At 39.4% G+C, this 14,965-nt stretch overlaps 1 long non-coding RNA gene and 1 other non-coding gene across 12 annotated transcripts in view; both read right to left on the bottom strand.

Moving 5' to 3' along the window:
• The window catches only part of LOC103351910 (uncharacterized), a 77,614-nt gene that overhangs the window by 17,651 nt on the left and 44,998 nt on the right, over nt 1–14,965 (bottom strand). For 4 of the 11 annotated variants that reach the window (XR_011385464.1, XR_011385465.1, XR_011385466.1 and 1 more), the window contains one exon: nt 1–14,965. This exon is cut by the window's left edge and continues 15,789 nt beyond it; it is cut by the window's right edge. The exons of 5 other annotated variants lie outside the window; for them this stretch is intronic. This is a non-coding gene — a long non-coding RNA (uncharacterized lncRNA). 2 more of the 11 variants (XR_011385463.1, XR_007912098.2) reach the window with 2 other exon arrangements.
• Nucleotides 12,198–12,260, bottom strand: MIR384 (microRNA mir-384). Its single transcript, NR_162633.1, has one exon. It is a non-coding gene; the product is annotated as a microRNA mir-384 (primary transcript).

Here is a 14,965-nt window from a genome sequence, read left to right as displayed (position 1 = left end):
TCTGCAGAACACACAAAATAAGGCCAGACCAGCACCACAGGCAAGGGGTTGAATCTGTCTACTGATAAGAAATGACCAGGGGAAGTGGGCAGAGATGATTCCATTTCTCACTTGAAATCACTAGGTGGCCTTGCCTGAGGAAGCCTCTTTTGTCCTTCAAGCAGTACCAGTGGAGACCAGTGGGAGACCCAGTAGCAAAAGGCAGATCAAGCAGATCAGAATAGCACTGGAAATGTTCTGAAAATCAGACTGTCATTGAAAGCATAGTTCACAAAAGTGGGCAAATAGAACCTGGATGCTAAACTTAACCTGCTAAAATTAAAATTTTAACTAGAACCCAGAATCTACTGACATAAGAGACAAAATGTCTAAAATATAATTTTAAAAATCACTTGCCATACCAAGAAAAAGAAAATCAGAATTTTAATGATAAAAAACAATCAACTGATGCCAACACCAAAACAAATCAGTTGTTGGAGTTATCTGACAAGGATTTTATAGCGACAAGAATTTTAAATCATAAAATGACTTAATAAGCATTACAAGTTCATTTGAAATACATGAAAACATGAAATCACAGTAAGGAAATAGAAATTATAATAAAGAAATAGAAAGTACTGAAAAAATTAGAATGCTAAGTTTTTTTTTAAATTCACAGGTTAGATTCAATAGTCAAGTGTAGATGTAAGAAGATGGAATTAGTGAATTTGGGAATATATAGGTAGGAGTTACTCAATCTGAAGAAATAAACTGGGGCAAAAAAAGTAGTGTCTCAGGGACTTGTGGGACAATAACAAAAAATCCAACATTCGTATTGTCAGGTCCCAGAAGAAAAGGAGAAAGAATTGAAAATTTCCCTAATTTGTTGAAAGACATAAACCCACAAATTCAACAAGCTGTGTGAACGTCAAATAGGAAAACCTAAAGAAATTCTTGCCAAGACATACCATAAACTTCTGAAAGTAAAACCAAAACAAAAATTCTAGAAATAAAAAATTAAAGAAAAAATATAACACCACTTCTGTTTTTTAGAAAGATTTATTTATTTACTTGAAAGGCAGAATTACAGAGAGAGAGAGAGAGAGTGAGCGAGCGAGCGAGCTCTTCCATCTACTGGTTCACTCTGTATATGGCTGCAATGGCTGGGGCTAGGGCCAGAACAAAGCCAGGATCCAGGAGCTTCATCAGGATCTCTCATGTGAGTGCAGGGACTCAAGTACTTGGATCATCTTCTGCTGTTTTCCCAGGCTCATTACCAGGGAGCTGGATTGGAAGTGGAACAGACAGGACTGGAACATGTGCCCATATGGATGCCGGTGCTGCTATGCCACAGCACCAGCCCCGACTTCTGATTTCTGTATCTGAAGATCTGGAAAATATTCAATCTAAAGTTAAAATTTAAAAAGCCCCAATAACACTAGCCCCTTCAGGTTTTGCCTCTCTTGGAGCCCCCCTCCAGGCCACTCTGGCTGAAGGTCTCTGACTTAAATAAATCTTGCTTTTAAATGTATCTTGCTTTTGTCTTTACCTTGTCTACTTGGAAGTTCTTGTTCCCTGTGAGACAAAGAACCAAGATAATCTTTTCTCCACCTGTGACATTTTGGTGCCGTAACTTGTATAGCAACTCCAACGTGACTCAGATCCCATGCGAGTTCAATTCCAGCCAATGTTGGATCATCTTGCTGGATGGCCAGGAAGCAAACTTTGAGATTTCTTTGATCCCTGAGTTGAAAAAAAAAGTCTCATCTTTTTCTGCACCACTACCTGGACTAATTACAACCTAGAGGGTGGAGAAGTAGGCCTAAGTTAGTTATGAAAAGTGTCAGCCCCTCTACTCTGACTACCTGTCTCAGAACTCTGTCTCCTGAATGGCCTCTTGCCTCTATTATCCTGCAAGTGCTTCGATATGCATTGAATTCTTTTCCAGAGTCCATCACGGGGTCCTTGGGTCTATTTAGTGAGCCATCAGGGTCCCTTGGTTATTGTGTTTCACTATTGTTGAGGCTTTTAATCCCTTGACTATTGTTGAGGCTTTTAATCCTTGGTGGAGGAGAGTTTTTTTTAATCAGGTGACCATTGCCCCCGTTGTTGCGATTTTGCCCAGGGGATTCTAGACAAGAATCTGGGGCCAATAACCTCAGATGCTATTGAATATATATGGATTAGGCCGGCGCCGTGGCTCACTAGGCTAATCCTCCGCCTGCGGCACCAGCACCCAGGGTTCGAGTCCCGGTTGGGGCGCCGGATTCTGTCCCGGTTGCTCCTCTTCCAGTCCAGCTCTCTGCTGTGGCCCGGGAGGGCAGTGGAGGATGGCACAGGTCCTTGGGCCCTGCACCCACATGGGAGACCAGGAGGAGGCACCTGGCTCCTGGCTTCAGATCGGTGAAGTACACTGGCCGTAGCGGCCATTTGGGGGGTGAACCAATGGAAGGAAGACCTTTCTGTCTCTCTCTCTCTCACTGTCTAACTCTGCCTGTCAAAAAAAATATTGCTTTGTAAGTTGCAGAACTTGCTTTTCAACTTGGTTGAACTAGTTTCTGATGAAATAGCAATGGGTAATCAGCACTTGTTATAGCCCCTCTAAGGTGGATTTTGCAATCTCAGGTTTAATGTCACCGATTTATAGCTAGAGTTTTATAGAAAGGACTAGAATTCCATATAAATATAATTTTGACCTTAATTTAGATAAAGGTATGATACATTATCAGCATCTTAAGTCATCTGGGTATAATTGCTAAATGTAAATTGGGTAAAGGTAAATGAGATATATGTCTCTAAATGTAAACTTTGGTACTCTTAGCACCTTATATTCTATGGGAAAAACTATTTGGGTTTGTTAACATATGACAAATAGTTTAACACTGCTTGAAAGTAACTAAGGCTGAAATTCAATGTGTTACTTAATTTAGAAAATGTTGCCTTAATTTGGAGACATTTAAAGGGTTATTTCAAAATATAAATCAAGGAAATCAGCAGATGGAAAAGGTCACAAGTATAAAAAAATGTGTTCTTGGTAAGGAAGGTTAAGAAGGAAAGACTTTTTTGAGTAAAGAAAGGACATGGTTTGTAAGAATTACTTTATCCTAATGGCTAGTTTACTCTGGACTGGAATGTAAAAGATATAAAGTTTTCAGTAAGTTGAAGAAGGTGTGAGGAAGTCATAGAAAGTCATGAAAGAAAGAAATTTTGGGATACAAAAGCTATTAAATTTATTTATCTTTAGCATAGAATTAGAATATGATCCTCTGTTAAAGCAATAAGGGTTTTGCAATACATATGCTGGTAAGTATTTTGAAATAGTCTTAAAATCTATTTTAAAGGGGTCAGCACTGTGGCATGGTGGGTAAAGCCACTGCCTCCAGGACTGGTATCCCTTATGGGTACTGGTTCAAGTCCTGGCTGCTCCACTTCTGATCCAGCTCTCTGAATTGGTCTGAGAAAGCAGTAGAAGATGGCTCAAGTCCTTGCACCCCTGCACCCTCATGGGAGACCTGAAAGAAGCTCCAGGCTCCTGCTTCAGCTCAGCTCAGCTCCAGCCATTGCGGCCATTTGGGGAGTGAACCAGCAGATAGAAGACCTTTCTCTCTCTACCTCTGCCTCTCTGTAACTATGCCTTTCAAATAAATAAATAAATAAATATTTTTAAAAATCTGTTTAAAAACTGCAGTATCTCTTTGTAATAGTTTTTGTTTAATTGCCAACTCTCTGTCAGCTTTCTAGCCAGCTCCAATAAGCTATTTTCTCTTCACTAGTTCTGACTCTGTTAAAATTGTTTCACGTTATGGGATGATTCCATTCACTAACTCTTACATTTAAGGTTTTATTTCAATTTTGGGAATGACCAAAGTGACATAGATTTTGTGTTCTGTTGAAGTAATCTATTGTATTCTCTTAATGTCTCTGTTAAGTTCTAATTGTTTAAAAAGAACTGAGCTTTAAGAGTTACAATTTGTTTAAATATTTATGTATTCTAAAGCATTTGAGTGATCACTTTATAATAATGATCAAAGGTGGTCTATATTATGTCATGATGTTAAAGGTTCCTATTTCTGCCAGATATTTTAAACCTTCTTGGCATCTTTGACAAGCATTCAAAAAATCAAAGTTCCAGATTATTTGGACTTTTATATTTCCAGTTGGGCCCCTAGAAATATCAAAGTATATCTCTCATCTTGTAGAGATACCAACTAATAAGGCTATTTGGATTATATTAAATGTCCTATCAAGATATGAAGTGGTACTAAATTTTAAGTTATGATAATGTAAAATGCTACTGATACAAATGTCCAAGAAAAAGTCTAATGATTTGTTGTGTTGTTATCAGACATGATGGTTATCTTAATGAGAAAGGTCCAGAAGCTTAAAAGTGATAAATGTTTTATAAAATCTTACATGTGCTTTCTAAAATACCGTGTGGAGTAAGCAAGTGCCTCTTCTTCTTGGTTAATGAGTTTATAATTTTAAACATGGCTATTTGAAGTCATTTGTCATCCATAGTTTTGTATTCTCCAAACACTAAAAATCAAGTTTACTGCTCATGGAAGTTAAAACATTGTTCCTCCTGTATTTAAGTGTGTCCTCTTTTAGGTTCCAAAGCACTTCCTTTTCCTGACTTCTATTGTATTCAGTACTTTGGGACAGGTCTGTAAGCAGATAAAGCCAAGGCACAGTAAACAGGCAAAACCTCCCTTTTCAAACCAAACTAAGGGAGAGAAAATTTTACTAATGACTTCAAAATTTATAGGTAAGGTGGTCATCATGTTGGATCTTTAAGTAAGAACATAGCTTTCCTCATGGGCACTATCTACCTCACAGAAAAATCACTCTCAGAACATGCCTGTGACTATGGATTTCTAGCTCAGGCCACCAAAGATTAGGGATGGGCCTGAGTACCCCCTTGGCTGACATTAAAGGCTGCCTCCATGGTCTATTTTACCAAAGACCAGAAGGAAGAATAGCAAGCTAGGCAGTAAGAGTAATGTAATGATAGCTGGCAGGCTAATTAATGGCTGCTTTGCCCAGTGGTCCGCCATCAAAGACATCCAACAGGCCAGTCCACCCCAAATGGCATTGGGCTTCTATGTGGAAAGCCAGGACTACAAATGGACACAGAAGTCAGCTTATGAAGAGCCCTAGCAACTCTGCCAGCCAAGAGCTGGGTTACTGGAAATGGAACTGCTCTGGGGTTTGAAGGACTTCTGAGTCAGAGCCACAAACTCTGTTGACCCTAAACTGTAAAAAGCCCTTCACTCGACCCAGCTTACAAAGTAAGCTTACAAAGTAACCACCGCTATTCAGGTGAGGACCAAGTAGGGTCAGTAACATTGCACAAACTAAATTTCCTTTTAGAGATGCCACATACCTCTTATTCAGGCCAGCTCTCCTCCCAGGCCAGCTATATAATGGAAGTCAACAGGGTGCCTCCCCTAAGGAGATTCACACCTCCCTTTTGATGTCTCTTCCAGTACCCCATGAAAAGAGATAGATAGGTTTGGGCCTCATACCATGTCTTAAGGCCCACCTGATTATTATCAAGCCCCTGTTGTCAGCTTCTATTTGCCTCTCAATGGGAAAACTTTGTGGCTTGGACAGTACCTTTCTTAGGTCCTCAAATAATGACTTCGCCCTTTGTTTGAGAACCGGTGAGTTTAATCTGCTTGTTAGCATCATTTTCTCCAGACTTGAAACAGTGAAATTCTAGATGGCCATGTACATGAAACCTCAGATGGAAGCAGTTTCTGAATGCTGGCACTGCATCCCCTCAAGAGGCCACCTTCTGCTGGAACACTTTGCCCTCACTCAGTTTGAAGAAGCTAGAGCAGTCATTGCCCCATACACCCTAACAGAACTTAGGGTCCATTCTTTTGGGGATGGGAATGTTAGGAGTCAGGTTGGTCCTAGTGGAAATTGAGGGTGCAAAATCCTTTCCCCAAAAGTTACCTTTAGCAAGGTCAAGTGCCTGCCCCACTCCTTGGGAGCTTCCAGTTTTACCATGAGAATAGCAAGGGATTGGCAATTCTATACTTCTGAGCTCACAGTTTGCTGTAAAAAAGTTACTATCCCACCACTTGGCAAATAAGATTACAGATCAGGTCTTTTGATGAGTTTTGTCTTTGTCGTGTAACTGAATGTAAAGTCAATTCTCAAGTTTTCTTCTTCCCCAAAATTGTGCTTAAAAGCCCTAGCACCACCAGCCCCTTCAGGTTTTGTCTCTCTTGGCACCCCCCTCTGGCTGAAGGTCTCTGACTTAAATAAATCTTGCTTTTATTTTTTATTTTTTTAACAGGCAGAGTTAGACAGTGAGACAGAGAGAAAGGTCTTCCTTCCGTTGGTTCACCCCACCAAATGTCCACTATGGCTGATGTGCTGCACCGATCCGAAGCCAAGAGCCAGGTGCTTCTCCTGGTCTCCCATGTGGGTGCAGGGCCCAAGGACCTGGGCCATCCTCCACTGCCCTCCCAGGCCACAGCAGAGAGCTAGACTGGAAGAGGAACAACCGGGACAGAATCTGGCACCCCAACCGGGACTAGAACCCTGGGTGCCGGCGCCGCAGGCAGAGGATTAGCCTAGTGATCCACAGTGCCAACCTAAATCTTGCTTTTAAATACCAAAAAAGAAAAAATCTACCAATAATTTTGCCCTTTATCTCCCACTCAATACTCTTTCCATAATAGCCCAAACATTGGGGAATAGATCTGCTCAGACTTCCTGAGGCCCAAGTTCTATCTTAGAAAATGCCAGTCGGCCGGCGCCGCGGCTCAATAGGCTAATCCTCCGCCTAGCGGCGCCAGCACACCGGGTTCTAGTCCCGGTCGGGGTGCCGGATTCTGTCCCGGTCGCTCCTCTTCCAGGCCAGCTCTCTGCTGTGGCCCGGGAAGGCCACAGTGGAGGATGGCCCAAGTCCTTGGGCCCTGCACCCCATGGGAGACCAGGATAAGTACCTGGCTCCTGCCTTCGGATCAGCGCCGTGCGCCGGCCACAGCGCACCGGCTGCGGCGGCCATTGGAGGGTGAACCAACAGAAAAGGAAGACCTTTCTCTCTGTCTGTCTCCCTCACTGTCCACTCTGCCTGTCAAAAAAAAAAAAAAAAAAGGAAAGAAAAAAGAAAATACCAGTCCTGTGTGGCCCTTAAGTATTAAAATATTATTAATTTTAGAATTAAAAAAAAAATACCATCCTGTCATCTGAACTAGAAGGCTTCATGCTTTTTCTCAATACTTTCCTATCCTATGCTCTATATTCTTCGGCATTTTTCAAGTTCCAGTGCTTCTATTACCTCCACTGAGAACATGATGCCATCATTCATTAGCTTTGTCTGCTAAGATATTTTCTGCCTTGTCAGCATATATTCTACCAAGCCATATGAATTTCATATCATTAGTCTTACTTTTCTTGGTACAACTACATATTGCCTTCTCAATTTCTGGGCTAGTGTAGTTGCCTCTTTCCTCTCAGACCTTAGCAGGCAGTAAAGCAATCTCCTTGTTCCTAGTGGGGGTAAGGAACTTTTTTTTTTTTTTGCCAAAGGCTATTTTGATATTTAAACATACTCACTGGCTGTGAATTCCACTGAAAAATTAGCCTGCTATAGACTTACTGAATTTTGAGTCCCACCTGTAGTTGCCTTAGAAAGTTTAGCCTAAATGATTTTGTGGGCCTTATATGGCCCGTAGGCTAGTTGTTTCCCCACCCCTGCCCTAGTGCCTTCAAAATTTCATCCATCAAGAAGTCCTAGACTATTTGACTGATTCTAGTTATATTTCAATAATTTCCTTGAACTTTCTCTAATTTGCTAACATCTGTTTACATGCAGAACACACCTGGGCCCATACCTGAATACTTCTAGTACCATCATACTACCAAAATCAATAGAGTATTTTCTTGACAGAGTAATTCAGGAACTGATGAAAAATGTGACATTTAATATTTTAAATTCCTCTAGTCCTTCTGTGCATCCATTAATCCGTTGGTTTCTCAAGGTAAAATGATTCAGGATAAAAATTGGAAACCTTGTCCAAGATGCTTTTCATTCCTATTTCATCCTATATTCTCACTTACTGCCACTAATGCCTCCTGTTGCAGAGGAAATTGATTTGATCAATGAATTTATTTCGAAGAGTAGAAGGCTTAAAATAATATCCTTCATGAGTTACTGCATTTAAAAAGAAGCTGGAAGAAGGCAATAATAAACCCAAAACCACAGGTTTTGACTAAATTGACAATTCTGAAAAAGAACTTTGATCTATCATGATGAACAATGGTTATAAATAGAAAGGGATAGAATGGGAGTCTGCTACAGACTTATCCCTAAGAACTTAACACAGTCATTGTAAACTTGAACAAGTCATTTCACCTTTGTGGGCCTTGGAGGACACTCTTTAGTCTGAAAGGGGTTGGGCCAGCTGACTTTAAGGTTTCTTTGAGTACTTAAATTACATAAAGTACTAATGATGGAAATCTTCTCAACAAATTCAAATTATACCAGGAAGGCTATTTTGGCTGCTTCTGAACAAAGCTGATTATGAATATGAATCCTTATCTACCCCACCTATGAGAGTAGAAAATAAGCAGTTAATCCCACTTGGAAGTGTTGGGAAAAAATTCAGAAAGAGAAAATAGTATTTTTTCAGGTGGCAAATGACAGGGAATAAAGTATGGGAAATAATAAATCAGTGAGAATGTGTTATACTGAAGAAACATCAAATGATTGTTTGAGGCTGGAGAATCAAATGTAGTGAGAGATAAAACTAAAGTAGATTAGGTATAGACTGTGCACTCACTGAATGATATTCCCAGAGTTAGGCTACTTTCATAGGCAATGGGTAGACACTGGAGATTTGTAAACTTGGGAGTGACAACATGATCATACTTGTGTGTTAGGACAAAACCTCTGGCTACAGTATAGATGTTGGATTTGAGGAGAACTGAATGGAGACAGAGAAGTGTCTTAAGTAGTTATTGCAGGAATCTAAGCAGAAGGTGATGAGAGCCTGATTATCTTTTTATAGTAGAGAATGAGAAAGGGAAAGGGACAGAGAAAGATTGGTGATATACTTTGGGGGAAAAGCCAATTCAACTTAATCAAGTAGCTCTCCCCTAAGCCTTCCAGGGTAAGAACAAAGCCTTCCAGCTCCTTCTCTTTCCCCGCAATGTTCAGTTCTCCACTGGGATCACAACAAACATAGGGCACATTAATCCCCAAAAGTTGAAGATTCAGGAAGTCCTTGGTTCTACTAAGCCTTCTAAGCTGGCTTTCATTTGAGGCAACACGGAAGTGAGCATGGAGGAGTCCACGAAGAGCTATTCCAAGTGAGTTAAGAAGTCTGATTTGAATAATTTTAACCTCTTGTTTTCTTGATAAAGGATTAACTTGTCAGTCTATACTGACAAAGAACATCTAAGCTTTAGCAAAAATTTTACAAGCTTTCCAGGGAGATTTTAATACATCTTTGAATTATAACCATGTTTCTTGGGCCATATTACAATGTTGATACTTTTATCAAAAGTAATACACTAAAGTTTATTTTATTTAACTACCCTCATTACAACCTAATACAAGAACCTCGTCCATGACATCCCTGATAAGTATTAGCCAACCTAGCATCTGCCTAAAAATTTCCCAAGCCTGAAATATCAGATACTTATGAAAGCACCTAGATTCAGTTCTTAAGGGCAGAAGGACTTTAGTTATTTTATGAGCATATATTAATTTTCCAAAGACAAGGAAACTATTTTGAACATGCACAAATGTGTACTTAGAACCTCCCTATACCCTACCTCCTAGTTTAGTAGAACTCTGTTTATATGTTTAATATGTTCATTATTTTAGCAATACTTACTGAACTCTTACTATGTGTAAGACATGGCTTTGGCAGGGTAGAGGGATGGAGGGGGGCAGAATGAGGACAGAGGATAAAATCAGATGCATACATTACCCTCAGTGAGTTTAACATCTAGTAGGATCAGACCACTGGTGCCAAACATGGCACAAAGGATTGGTGCCAAAGATTACTTAACAATCTAGGTATGATTAGAAGCATGGCTTAGCCTCCTACCATGAAGGGACAGAACCAACTTTTCCAATATGAAGAGACAGAACCAACTTTTCCAATAAATCTTCTAAATTTATCCAGTGACTTGCCACATGATGAAAAGTCTTTATCTCCTTCTTTCATTTTTTGTTGGCATCCCACCACCTACTCTGTGGCTGGCTTGCAGACTGTCATAGTGAATTATGGCCTCCAAATGCCACCCTCCCTTGGGCCCATTAGTCATGAGTATTGTCTACTAGAGAAAATACATTTGGAAATGCTTACCGAAGGACTCCAGTATTTGTTGATGATATTCAATCTAAAGAATATCTAAAACCATTACTCTTTCTGTGCTGGGACTTCAGAGCTCTTTAATTTCCCTAAATTGCCAAGAAATGCTATTAGCATTTGGCAAAAGGGGCAAAGAGTACTATATCACCATGTTTTTATTTGTGACCTTTCAAAGTTCAATAGACTTTATTAGCAAGAGTATCTTGTTTTGCCTTCTATTGTTTGGATCATTACTCCTCCCCACCCCTGCCCCCAAAAAACCTACTTCCTAGGTTTGGAAATGATTTGTATCTTATAACCTTCTATCTCAGTATGAAAAAATTCAGGATGCTGTGGTGAAGCAAATTTGATTATAAATAATTTCTTACAGTCTTATTCTTAAGAACCACCAATTACGTATGAATTGAATAGATGGAATATAATTTAAGTCTGTCTTAATCGCTCAAGGTCAGCATTATTAACAAAAATCACTATATTATACTATGTTATTCTTAGCTGAGAGACCTACAGAGTTGGAAAAAAATCCATTTTCTAGGGTGCTGCTACTTTCCAATAGTCTACCTAAATTTTCAGGTGATGGATTCCAATTTTTAGTTTGGAAAATATGGTCACCACAAGTACAAGTTATACATTAAGAATACAATACAGTACATAATTAGACCGGAGTTATTCAGAGCAAGAAAAGCAAAGCAAATGAACTTTGAGAGCTGGAGGAGTTCAAAGATAAGACAGATTAGTGTGTTCTGAAGCATCCAGAGGGGCCTTACAGAGAAGGGAAGGACTGGAACTGGACCCTGAGAAATGGGTCATATGTGGATACAGTGAAGATGGAAATGGGGGTGAGGGTCACCATTTGATCAGATTAAGGGTCTCATTTATATGGCTGTTAACACTGCTTAGCAGCATCTTCCCAGGCTAGTCAATTCCTCGACACCTATACTAGATTCTGAGATCAATTGGCAGAAGGCCCTGCCCAACCTCTCAGAGGTTTCCTACTTGATCTCACGTCCTATCTTGCCAGCTCATTCCCTGGCCACAACTTACTGAGATCCCTGGGATAGTCCAGGTTTGTTAATCAATTTGAAACTGACCAAATCAGTTTAGTTGTCTGGGTAGATTAGAAATATTCCAGCATGAGAAGGTGAAGCATTCTAATCAATAATTTGATATAATCTTAACACTCAAAGACTAGACCCATTCACCTTTTTTTCTTCATCTCTAAACTGGTTTAGGCTGGCTATGTAACTATAACTCACAACATACAATGGTGACATAAACCAATATGTAGATGATTTCAAAATGGTAAATGAAAATAAGATATATATTGACAGGGATTGAATATATAAATAGTTATACTGTGAACATACCTGGGCCATTAGCAGGAAATTAGAGCAGGGAAAGGCAAGAAATTTTATGTTTAGACAGATGTTGGTAAAAGTTACTAGGTTTTTTTGAGTGTCCTAGGGAATCTTGGAGGAGTTAGGATATCAAAAATTGCTTAGATAGAATGGGCTGGGGACGCTTGGCCTAAAGTTTATGAACAGGAATAATGGATCTGGATGTCAGAGCATCTGACAAACAAGATCCCCTTTATTTCTAGGTACTGTTTTCTTTTATTCCTAGTCCCTCTTAAAATGAGCTCTGGATCACCAAACAACTGGTAAAAACCCAGAAATCTATGACAGCTATGAAAATAAAGTAGCACTATCAATACAAGAATTATGGTTAATATCTAGACATACAAACAGATAAACAAGTAGAATCGATAAAACAAATGTTGCTGCAATCCAGGGACTTCATAGGGATGGCCAGTTAGCATCTTGAAGGTTTCCTATATATTTCAGGTATGTTGCTAGTTGCATATATGTTACAGGCATTGTGAACAATTTCTAGGAATGACTTACAAACATTATACACATTGCCTAGGAATTGTTTACAATTCCTGATTTAACATTCTGCCTGTAACATAAATACCAGTTAAAAATCCAAGGAACTTGATCATACACTGGCATCAAATAAGAAGGCAGTATTTCTGCAGACTTGTCATATAACCAGTAGGTTGATTTTCATATGAAAAAGGTAACATAGCATAGGTAATGGCCAAATAAAACTGCTATACTCTTTAAGACCCATATGCAGAAGACTACGCATGAATTAACTGAAAGGATTTAAGTGCAATGAAAAATTTGATTCAGTGCTTTTAAAAGTAACCTAATTTTATATGTATTTACTGAGTTGTACAACCATCAGTTCAAACATAAGATGCATATAGATTTAAAAATCTAACTTAAAAAACGATCTAGTTCTTTCACTGTTTTGTAACCAAATTAATTACTAGTTTAATATTTATTTGAAAAACATTGCAGAACTTGTGCACACAAATTCATACTGTACTTTTCTAAATAGTCCCCTTGGGAAGATACATCCTTGTTCTGATGATCTTGTCATCACTCAGAATGCTTTGTAGTGCTGCTTTCAAAACTGCCTTCAGAGCCAGTTTATGAACTATACAATAAAAAGTCACATAACATTCTTATATCTCAATATTTCAAAAGGTAATGCATGCAACATATAAGTTACATAACATAGTAGGCAAATAAGTTATATAAACCAGATTAATCTTTGAAATTAAAATAGTCATTATTAAAAAACCTTTTCCCAAACTCCCTCAGAGTCTACTCTTAGGCTAGATATGAGATCATCCCTTCTCTCTCCACCCAAACCTCCCTCCCAGAAGACATGTTAACTTGAAAACTATTGACCATCATTTGTTTCAAAAAGCTAGACAGAACTTTTCCTGATAGCATTTCTTGGTATACTGCATTTGGCCAGCCCAGGCAGCTAGACTGTAAGCTTCTTGACAGCAGAGACTTTGATTTATTGCTGTATTCTCAGTTCAAAGAGCAGGGTTTGCCTATTGTAGTTGCCCAGAAAATATCTGTTGGATGGATGGTTGGTTGGATGGATGGATGGATGGATGGGTGGATGGAGTGATAGCTGGGTGGATAGTTGTAAACTACTTTGAGGAGTTATTATAGGTCAATAAACATAGGAAAATGTGAAATACTGGGGTGATGGCCATATTGAATGTGTGACTATGTATCCTTCTGGTAATGAGTCCAAACCATCATGGTTTAGCCATGAGATCTTAGGGGTGGGTACAACATACTTCTTGATTAAGAACTGGTTAGCTTAGTGCATGTGAAAGCTAGTACCATTCCCCTTGTGGACCAGTTAGCTCATGCTGTGTACCACTGACAGATTCAGCCTCTGGCTGGAACTTGCAAGGTACCACCAGGTTTTATTTTCAAGGGTAGTTACTGAAATCCAGAGATGTTAAGTGGCTTGAGCTAGATCACATGGCAAATTAATGAAGAGTGGGAAAGCTTGTGTCTGAGATGAGGAAATTAAAATACTAGGTCTTTGAATTGGTCTACTATTTACCCTATTCCAAGCTAAGATTGGAGTCCTGGAATCTTCCTCCTTGATATTATAACCTTCTTCATAGGTTAGGAAATCATGACCATGAGGCCATCTTCCACTCTCCATCTAATTTGGGAATAGTCCTCATTTCCTGTACTAGAATTAGTAGTGCAAAAGTAGTAGTGGTAGTAGTAGTAGTAATAGTAGTAGTAAAAATAAGAATACTTTTAATAGTACTGCTAATAACATTAATAATTATATTATTTAGCATTTATTAAATGCATAATACACGATGTAAACTGTACAAACACTTTACATGTGATACTTCTTTTAGCCCTCTGCACACTTGTCAACTAGGCAGTGTTATGACCCCCATTTTATAAAGAAACTGAGGCTCTGAGAGTTTAAGTGAGCAAGCTAATCAGGAGTATAAGTCTTTGCCTGCCTAACTCTGAACCCCAGGCACTGAGGCACCACTGTATGCTGCCTCTTCAGCATTATGCTCCGTTGTCTGGTCCATCTTTTCCCTTGACCACAATAAAGCTGCAAGAAAAATCTAAAGAACCATCATAGTTCAAACCTTGAAGTGATTTGGTCTCACTTATAGCATTCAATAATAATGGCTGCAAAGCAACACAATCCTAGAGACTGAACATCTGTTTTAAGACCTTGAGTATGTTTTTCTGGACTATCCCCTTAGAAATGTTTTTTGAACATTTGTTCAAACAAGTTGAGGTCTGGACACCCTCTGATGCCTTTCTCGATTGGTTATGCGCCAAGTATGACATGATCTTTCTACATGTGGTTTGAGTTAGATGGAAGCATTGTACATGCCTGGGACACTGGGCAAGCCCTCCAGAGCTGCCCATAGATCCAGCCAAGTAGGACCACAAAGAGATGGTAGCCCTGAGGTAACTGGGCTGAGATTACTGATTGGCTGGATCAACCCATAAGCCTCACTGAAGTGGCAGTCTTCACCTCACAGCTAGGACATTTGCGTTCTCCTAAACTTTACTTTCTTTTCTGCCTGCATATTTTCTTGTCTTTGGGACAGGGTCCAGAAACACCCAATGGCTTCTTCTGTTTTGTGGCTTGAGAGTTTCAGGAGCTCTGAGCCTAAACCACTAGCCCAGCATTGCTGTGACCTTACTTTCTGCTATAAGCCACCTGAGCTCTACCTGCTATGCCTTGAAATCATTAGGGAACTGATTAATGTCTTT

Source organism: Oryctolagus cuniculus, chromosome X, assembly GCF_964237555.1.
Source record: "Oryctolagus cuniculus chromosome X, mOryCun1.1, whole genome shotgun sequence".
Classification (NCBI taxonomy): domain Eukaryota; kingdom Metazoa; phylum Chordata; class Mammalia; order Lagomorpha; family Leporidae; genus Oryctolagus; species Oryctolagus cuniculus.
Note: the sequence above shows the minus strand (reverse complement) of the source record. Positions and strands in the feature narration are given on the sequence as shown.